Consider the following 7,768-nt stretch of genomic DNA (forward strand, 5'->3'; position numbering starts at 1 on the left):
TTGCTGCGGAAGGAAACCCTCGGCCTTAACGTAATCTTTAAATTCCAAAACAAATCGGTCGGCATTTTCTTTGTCGGCAGCTTTGCCGTGTCTCACCACGCTGTGAATGCCACTCCTCCTCTTAAAATTATCAAGCCACCCTCGACTTGCCTTGAAAATACAACTCTCGGCACTTGTTCCAGGGGTGTTTTGGGTGAGGTCGGCATGCAACTGTAAAGCTTTTTCACAAATTATGTTCTCAGAAATGTGGTCACCGGCCAACAGTTTTTCATTTATCCATATGGTAAGCCATTTTTCCACTTCTTCAATTGTCTGTGTCCTTTGTCTTGCAAGTGTTTCAACGCCTCTTGCGACGTCGGCTCCTCCAACGGCTCCTTTATTTTTTAAGATGCTACCAATTGTAGATTCGGCCATACCAAACTGCGTTGCCGGGCGACATACAGGGACACCACTTGCGCGTTTGGAAATATTTTCCTTCTCCACCGCTGTTGTTGTTCTGTCCATGGTTTTCTTGGCTTCTTCGCAGCTTCTTTCCATTTCTCACACCACACCAAATAAGCATAAAATAAAATAAAAATAAAATAAGCCAAATACTGTGGTACCTCGGTTTTCTCACACCAAATCAGCATAAAATAAAATAAGCCAAATCATAAGCCAAATAATAATAAGCCAACTACATAGCGCCAAATATCATCTCCATTTTCCGCGGTTGCTCAGAATGCAACAGCTGACACTCAGCGGAGGCCGCGTGGCATGTTCGATTTCCGAAGCGTGTTCGAAAACCAAAGCATGTACTTCCAGGTTTTCGACGTCCAAAAACCGAATTGTTCGGCAGCCGAGACGTTCGAAAACCGAGGTTTGACTGTGTTCCCTTCCAGAGGGGCACTCTTGCAGTACATGATGTGTGTTACGGCTAGGTGACATATCGCCAAAGGCCGGTTTGAAGCCGGTATCGTGAGATTGGCTTCATAATTTTGACCTGGCAATATATCGCGCATCATGGTACTTGTTTGCATGTGTGCGTGCTATGCAAAAATCACGACGCAGGAAAAAAAGACACGTGAAGCCAGCCAATTCCTCCACATAGCTCCATCCTTATTTCAGACTTCGTGATCTATCGGTATACTGCGGTGTTTTGCTGGTGATTATTTTTTTTGCGATGCTGAAAAGCAGGTATCGCCCAGCCCTAGGGGTGGGTGGGCAGGTGCCAACTTACCAGGCACAAGTCCTCTCCTCCTGTGGGACTCAGCGAAAGCTGTGATCCGGGGCCAACTGATGGCGATCTCCTCCGCTGTGGAGACAGAAACAGAAGGGGCAAGTCAGAGGAAGTGGAGAGATGCTCCCAAGATTAGAGCAGCTCATGAAAGGGTCAGTCCAGGGCTAAGTCCTTTGGAGAGAGTGGCCATATGGCCTAGTGTGTGGAGCACAAGCTATGCATGCCTAGGGCTGCCATATGCCTTAGGCTCAACAACTTTCAGGGAGTCCTGGTTTTTACTTTCTGCAATATGGCAACCCTATGCATGCAGACGTTCCTGGGTCCAAGCCCTGGCGTGCCTAGTTAAGTGGGTCCCATAGCAGGATGTAGGGAAGAGCTTCTGCTAGAAGCAGCAGAATGCACTGCTAGCCAAAACAGAGGATAGAGTCTTTGGATTTTCCTTTAGATAGATGGTTTGGTCAAGTCATGTTTATTCTCATCTCCGAGAAAACTGACTTACAAAGTATTATAAATTAAGGACATATCAAGGTGCAGCAAAACCTATGCATTTTGCCTCCATTTGGCAACCGTTTGTTACTTATACAATAGGCCAAGCACAGGGGTGGCAAGTCTCGATGAAATATGGCTATATTTGGTATATTTCATAGAATCATAGAATTGTAGTCCAAGCTCTTGAAATGCAGGAATCTCAGCTAAAGCATCTGACAGATGACCATCCAACCTCAGCTTAAAATCCGCAACTGGAGGTACCCTGTACTTGTTTTTAACTGGTTTACCAACTGATAGTTTTATTCTTTTTGTAAACCACTTTGCTGTTTTACTACAATCAAGCAGTACAGTCATACCTCGGAAGTCAAACGAAATCTGTTCCGGAAGTCGGTTTGACTTCCAAAAACATTCGGCAACCAAGGTGTGGCTTCCGATTGGCTGCAGGAAGGTCCTGCAGCCAATTGGAAGCCACGGAACCTGTGTCGGATGTTTGGGTTCCAAAGAACATTTGCAAACTGGAACACTCACTTCCGGGTTTGTGGCGTTCAGGAGCCAAAATGTTTGACTTGCAAGGCGTTCAGGATCCAAGGTACGAATGTACCGTATTTTTCGCACCATAGGACGCACTTTTTCCCTCCTAAAAAGCAAGGGAAAATGTGTGTGCGTCCTATGGAGCGAATGCAGGCTTTCGCTGAAGCCTGGAGAGTGAGAGGGGTCGGTGCGCACGGATGATCACACTTCGGGAACACACCCGCAGCGTGGAGAGCCTTGCAGGAGTTCCCCGCAAGGCTCCCCACGCTGCGGATAGCAGCCTGCTTCCCGGAGCGTCGGGCGCCCTGAAAGCAGAGCGCCCGCGCTTCGGGAACACACCCGCAGCGTGGAGAGCCTTGCAGGAGTTCCCCGCGAGGCTCCCCACGCTGCGGATAGCAGCCTGCTTCCCGGAGCGTCGGGCGCCCTGAAAGCAGAGCGCCCGCGCTTCGGGAACACACCCGCAGCGTGGAGAGCCTTGCAGGAGTTCCCCGCAAGGCTCCCCACGCTGCGGATAGCAGCCTGCTTCCCGGAGCGTCGGGCGCCCTGAAAGCAGAGCGCCCGCGCTTCGGGAACACACCCACAGCGTGGAGCGCCTTGCAGGAGTTCCCCGCAAGGCTCCCCACGCTGCAGATAGCAGCCTGCTTCCCGGAGCGTCGGGCGCCCTGAAAGCAGAGCGCCCGCGCTTCGGGAACACACCCGCAGCGTGGAGAGCCTTGCAGGAGTTCCCCGCAAGGCTCCCCACGCTGCGGATAGCAGCCTGCTTCCCGGAGCGTCGGGCGCCCTGAAAGCAGAGCGCCCGCGCTTCGGGAACACACCCACAGCGTGGAGCGCCTTGCAGGAGTTCCCCGCAAGGCTCCCCACGCTGCGGATAGCAGCCTGCCGCCCGTCGCAAGGGGCGCCCTGAAGCAGAGCGCCCCTCGCACCAGGCATACATCCGCAGCGTGGAGAGCCCTGCAGCAGTTCCCCGCAAGGCTCCCCAAGCTGCGGACAGCAGCCTGCTTCCCGGAGCGTCGGGCGCCCTGAAATCAGAGCGCCCGGCGCTTCGGGAACACATCCGCTGCGTGGAGAGCCTTGCAGGAGTTCCCCGCAAGGCTCCCCACGCTGCGGATAGCAGCCTGCTTCCCGGAGCGTCGGGCGCCCTGAAAGCAGAGCGCCCGCGCTTCGGGAACACACCCACAGCGTGGAGCGCCTTGCAGGAGTTCCCCGTAAGGCTCCCCACGCTGCGGATAGCAGCCTGCCGCCCGGCGCAAGGGGCGCCCTGAAGCAGAGCGCCCCTCGCACCAGGCATACATCCGCAGCGTGGAGAGCCCTGCAGCAGTTCCCCGCAAGGCTCCCCAAGCTGCGGACAGCAGCCTGCTTCCCGGAGCGTCGGGCGCCCTGAAATCAGAGCGCCCGGCGCTTCGGGAACACATCCGCTGCGTGGAGAGCCTTGCAGGAGTTCCCCGCAAGGCTCCCCACGCTGCGGATAGCAGCCTGCCGCCAGGCGCGAGGGGCGCCCTGAAGTAGAGCGCCCCTCGCGCCAGGCATACATCCGCAGCGTGGGGAGCCCTGCAGCAGTTCCCCGCAAGGCTCCCCAAGCTGCGGATAGCAGCCTGCCGCCCGGCGGGTGGGGCGCCCTGAAGCAGAGCACCCCACGCGCTAGGCAGACATCAGCCAGCCCCACAAGCTCGGGGGACAGCAGGGAGGCGCAGCGCCACTATCCCGCTGTTCCTCGACCTGGTTCGGTTTCCCTGACCTGCTTTTGGGGGGGAAATAAAGGGAAATTTTTTTTCCTTTATTTCTCCCCCAAAAAACTAGGTGCGTCCTATGGTCCGGTGCGTCCAATCGTGCGAAAAATACGGTATATAAATCTTGTGGAATGAATGAATGACTGAACAAATGAATGAATAAATAAATAAATAGCTAAACTAAAGGGCTGCTGTGTTTGGAATGATAGTGCCTTTCCCCCCAAAGGAGTTCTGATTAGGAGGCATGGCAATACAGACCAGCCTTTCACAATCTGGTACCTTCCAGATATTTTGGACTATAGTTCCCATCAGTCCCAGCCAGCAAGCCAAGTGTTTGGGACTGATGGGACTTATGGTCCACAGCATCAGAGAAGGATGGGAGACACTAGGTTGGGGTAAGATGGCGTAGACAGTATGTCAGCATCTTGATATCTAACAAAAAAAAAAAAAGAGGATGGAAATGGCTACTTACCCAGTGAGATGACGTTGTCGTAGTTCTCCTGCATGATTTTGGTCACCAGGCGCTTCAGCAGATGTGGGAAACCCCTGAAACGACAGACAACCGTCCCCCGCATTTAAAGATGTGGTAGGACTGAGGAATGCAGAGGAGTTAATCAGGTTCCTCTAGGCCTAGGGCTTGGGGGAGAGGCGGTCTTTGTAGGATGAGAGACCAAGAGGGAGAGGGGCTGGTCGGTGCATGACTTGTCAGAACCCCAAGACTCAAATCCCAACATTTTGTTTATTTCTTTTATATCATTATTGGCATTCATATCCAAGGAGTTCCTGATGTGTTTTATTGTTGTTAGCCGCTCTTCGGCTGGGAAGGGCGGGATATAAATAAAATATTATTATTATTATGTGGTTCTCTTCCTTCCCCGTTTAGTCTCACAACAACAGCCCTGTGGAGTAGGCCAGGCTGAGAGATACAGGGACTGTCCCCAAGTCACCCAGCAAGACTCAGGGCCCCTAGGAACTGGCTCCTATGTCTGTGACTTCAGACAGAGGCCTGGCCCTCTTCCAACCTTAAAGCGCCATTGAATTGTAGGGGACTTACTCTCAAATGAAGTGCGGGGAGAGACTGCAGCCCGGCTCCATCCCTGCCGATTCTGCTCCCGCCCTTTCGGAGCCTCTCTCCGGAGAGCTTGCAAGCGAGGCTTGCTTGCTTGTTCCTTTCTCGGGCTCAGCCTTGCTTTGCAATGCCCTGCAGTTTCCAGTTGCTGCTCTGGAATTAATAGTGAAAAGAGCCCGGGGCTGCCTGCTCCTCCTCCTCCACCTCTCCCGGAGCGGAGTAGTGGCGGCGTTTGCGGCCCGATCTAGCCTCCCACTCCTGGGATCGGGTTGCAAAGTGGGCCGTGCGGGGAGCTTCCGCTGCAGCGTGCAGGGGGCGGGGTGGGGAGGCCTCACGGACGCCCAGGTCACTATGGATGCAGCAGCTGCCGCTTGCTGACCCAGGAAGCTCAACCCCGGATGCAGCCGGAGGAAAGGAGGGGAGAAGACAGCAGCCTCCATGGCTGAGAAGCAGCCGCCGGGAGCCCTCTGCTGGATCCTCAGAAAGGATCAGGATTCAGGACCCTGTACATAGTGATGTGTGGAAGTGAGAGCTGGACCAGAAAGAAGGCTGATCGCCTAATAATAATAATCATCATCGTTTATTATTTATGCCCCGCCCATCTGGCTGGGTCCCCCCAGCCACTCTGGGCAGCTTCCAACAAAACACTAAAATGCAATAACCTATTAAACATTAAAAGCTTCCCTAAACAGGGCTGCCTTTAGATGTCTTCTAAAAGTTTGGTAGTTATTTTTCTCTTTGACATCTGGTGGGAGGGCGTTCCACAGGGCGGGTGCCACTACCGAGAAGGCCCTCTGCCTGGTTCCATGTAACTTGGCTTCTTGCAGTGAGGGAACTGCCAGAAGGCCCTCGGCGCTGGACCTCACTGTCCAGGCTGAACAATGGGGGTGGAGACGCTCCTTCAAAGAATTGATGCTTTTGAATTATGGTGCTGGAGGAGAATCTTGAGAGTCCCATGGACTGCAAGAAGATCAAACCTATCCATTCTTAAGGAAATCAGCCCTGAGTGCTCACTGGAAGGACAGATCCTGAAGCTGAGGCTCCAATACTTTGGCCACCTCATGAGAAGAGAAGGCTCCCTGGAAAAGACCCTGATGTTGGGAAAGATGGGGGGCACAAGGAGAAGGGGACGACAGAGGACGAGATGGCTGGACAGCGTCCTCGAAACTACCAGCATGAGTTTCACCAAGGTGCCAGAGGCAGTGGAAGACAGGAGTGCCTGGTGTGCTCTGGTCCAGGGGCTCACGAAGAGTCGGACATGACTAAACCACTAAGGAACAACAAGATGGGGCAACCCCCTAGTACCATAAGAGCCTCATGACCTGGAAAAACTGTCTGCGGAAGCGGACAAACGCCGGCTCCCTCATCCTTTAAAGCAAGATGAGTGCCGCAACCCCAGAGTCGTTCGTGACTGGACTGAATTGCCAGGTGTTCCTTTACCTTTATTCCTGGTAGCTCTCAGAAGGTACTCCAGGATCAATCAATATGAATTTTTTAGAAGAGCCTCAGTGATAATGCAGGGGTTCGGTTGCATGTGCTATGATGAGCCACATGTTTAAAGTGCCAATATACTGCTTCAATCGTGGTGGCTTCTCCCCAAATAATCTTGGAAACTGTAGTTTGTTAAGGACCCACGTACCTACGGGACCGCCTCTCCTGGTATGCCCCACGGAGGACCTTAAGGTCCACAAATGACAACACTTTGGAGGTCCCAAGTCACAAAGTGGCTAGATTGGTTGCGACTAGGGCCAGGGCCTTTTCAGTACTGGCCCCAACTTGGTGGAACGCTCTGTCACAAGAGACCGGGGCCCTGAGGGATTTGACATCTTTCCGCAGGGCCTGCAAGATGGAGCTGTTCTGCCTGGCCTTTGGTTTGGACTCAGTCTGACCCTTATGTTTTCCCTCCCCTTACAGTTTTGATCCATGGGCTACTTTTAAAATGATGCTGCATTTTATATTGCATTGTAACCGGATTTTTTAAAATTGTCCCCCCCCCCCATGTGGTGTTTTTTTTCGGGACGTGGGTGGCGCTGTGGTCTAAACCACTGAGCCTTGGGCTTGCCAATCAGAAGAAGAAGAAGAAGAGTTTGGATTTGATATCCCGCTTTATCAGTAGCCAAAGGAGTCTCAAAGCGGCTAACATTCTCCTTTCCCTTCCTCCCCCACAACAAACACTCTGTGAGGTGAGTGGGGCTGAGAGACTTCAAAGAAGTGTGACTGGCCCAAGGTCACCCAGCAGCTGCATGTGGAGGAGCGGAGAGGCGAACCCGGTTACCCAGATTGTCTATCGCTCTTAACCACTACACCACGCTGGCGGTTCAAATCCCCGTGACGGGCTGAGCTCCCGTTGCTCGGTCCCTGCTCCTGCCAACCTAGCAGTTCGAAAGCACGTCAAAGTGCAAGTAGATAAATAGGTACCGCTCTGGCGGGAAGGTAAGCGGTGTTTCCGTGCGCTGCTCTGGTTTGCCAGAAGCGGCTTAGTCATGCTGGCCACATGACCCAGAAGCTGTACACCGGCTCCCTCGGCCTATAGAACGAGATGAGTGCCGCAATCCCAGAGTCGTCCGCGACTGGACCTAACGGTCAGGGGTACCTTTACCTTTATTTTTATTGTAATTTTACTGGTGTTAGCCGCCCTGAGCCCAGCTCTGGCTGGGTATAAATAAAAATTATTATTATTATTATTATTATTAAGGGTGCTGGGAGTTGTTAGGAGACCCCTATTCTCCTCACAGA

The sequence above is a fragment of the Podarcis muralis genome, chromosome 2 (assembly GCF_964188315.1).
Source record: "Podarcis muralis chromosome 2, rPodMur119.hap1.1, whole genome shotgun sequence".
Lineage (NCBI taxonomy): Eukaryota > Metazoa > Chordata > Lepidosauria > Squamata > Lacertidae > Podarcis > Podarcis muralis.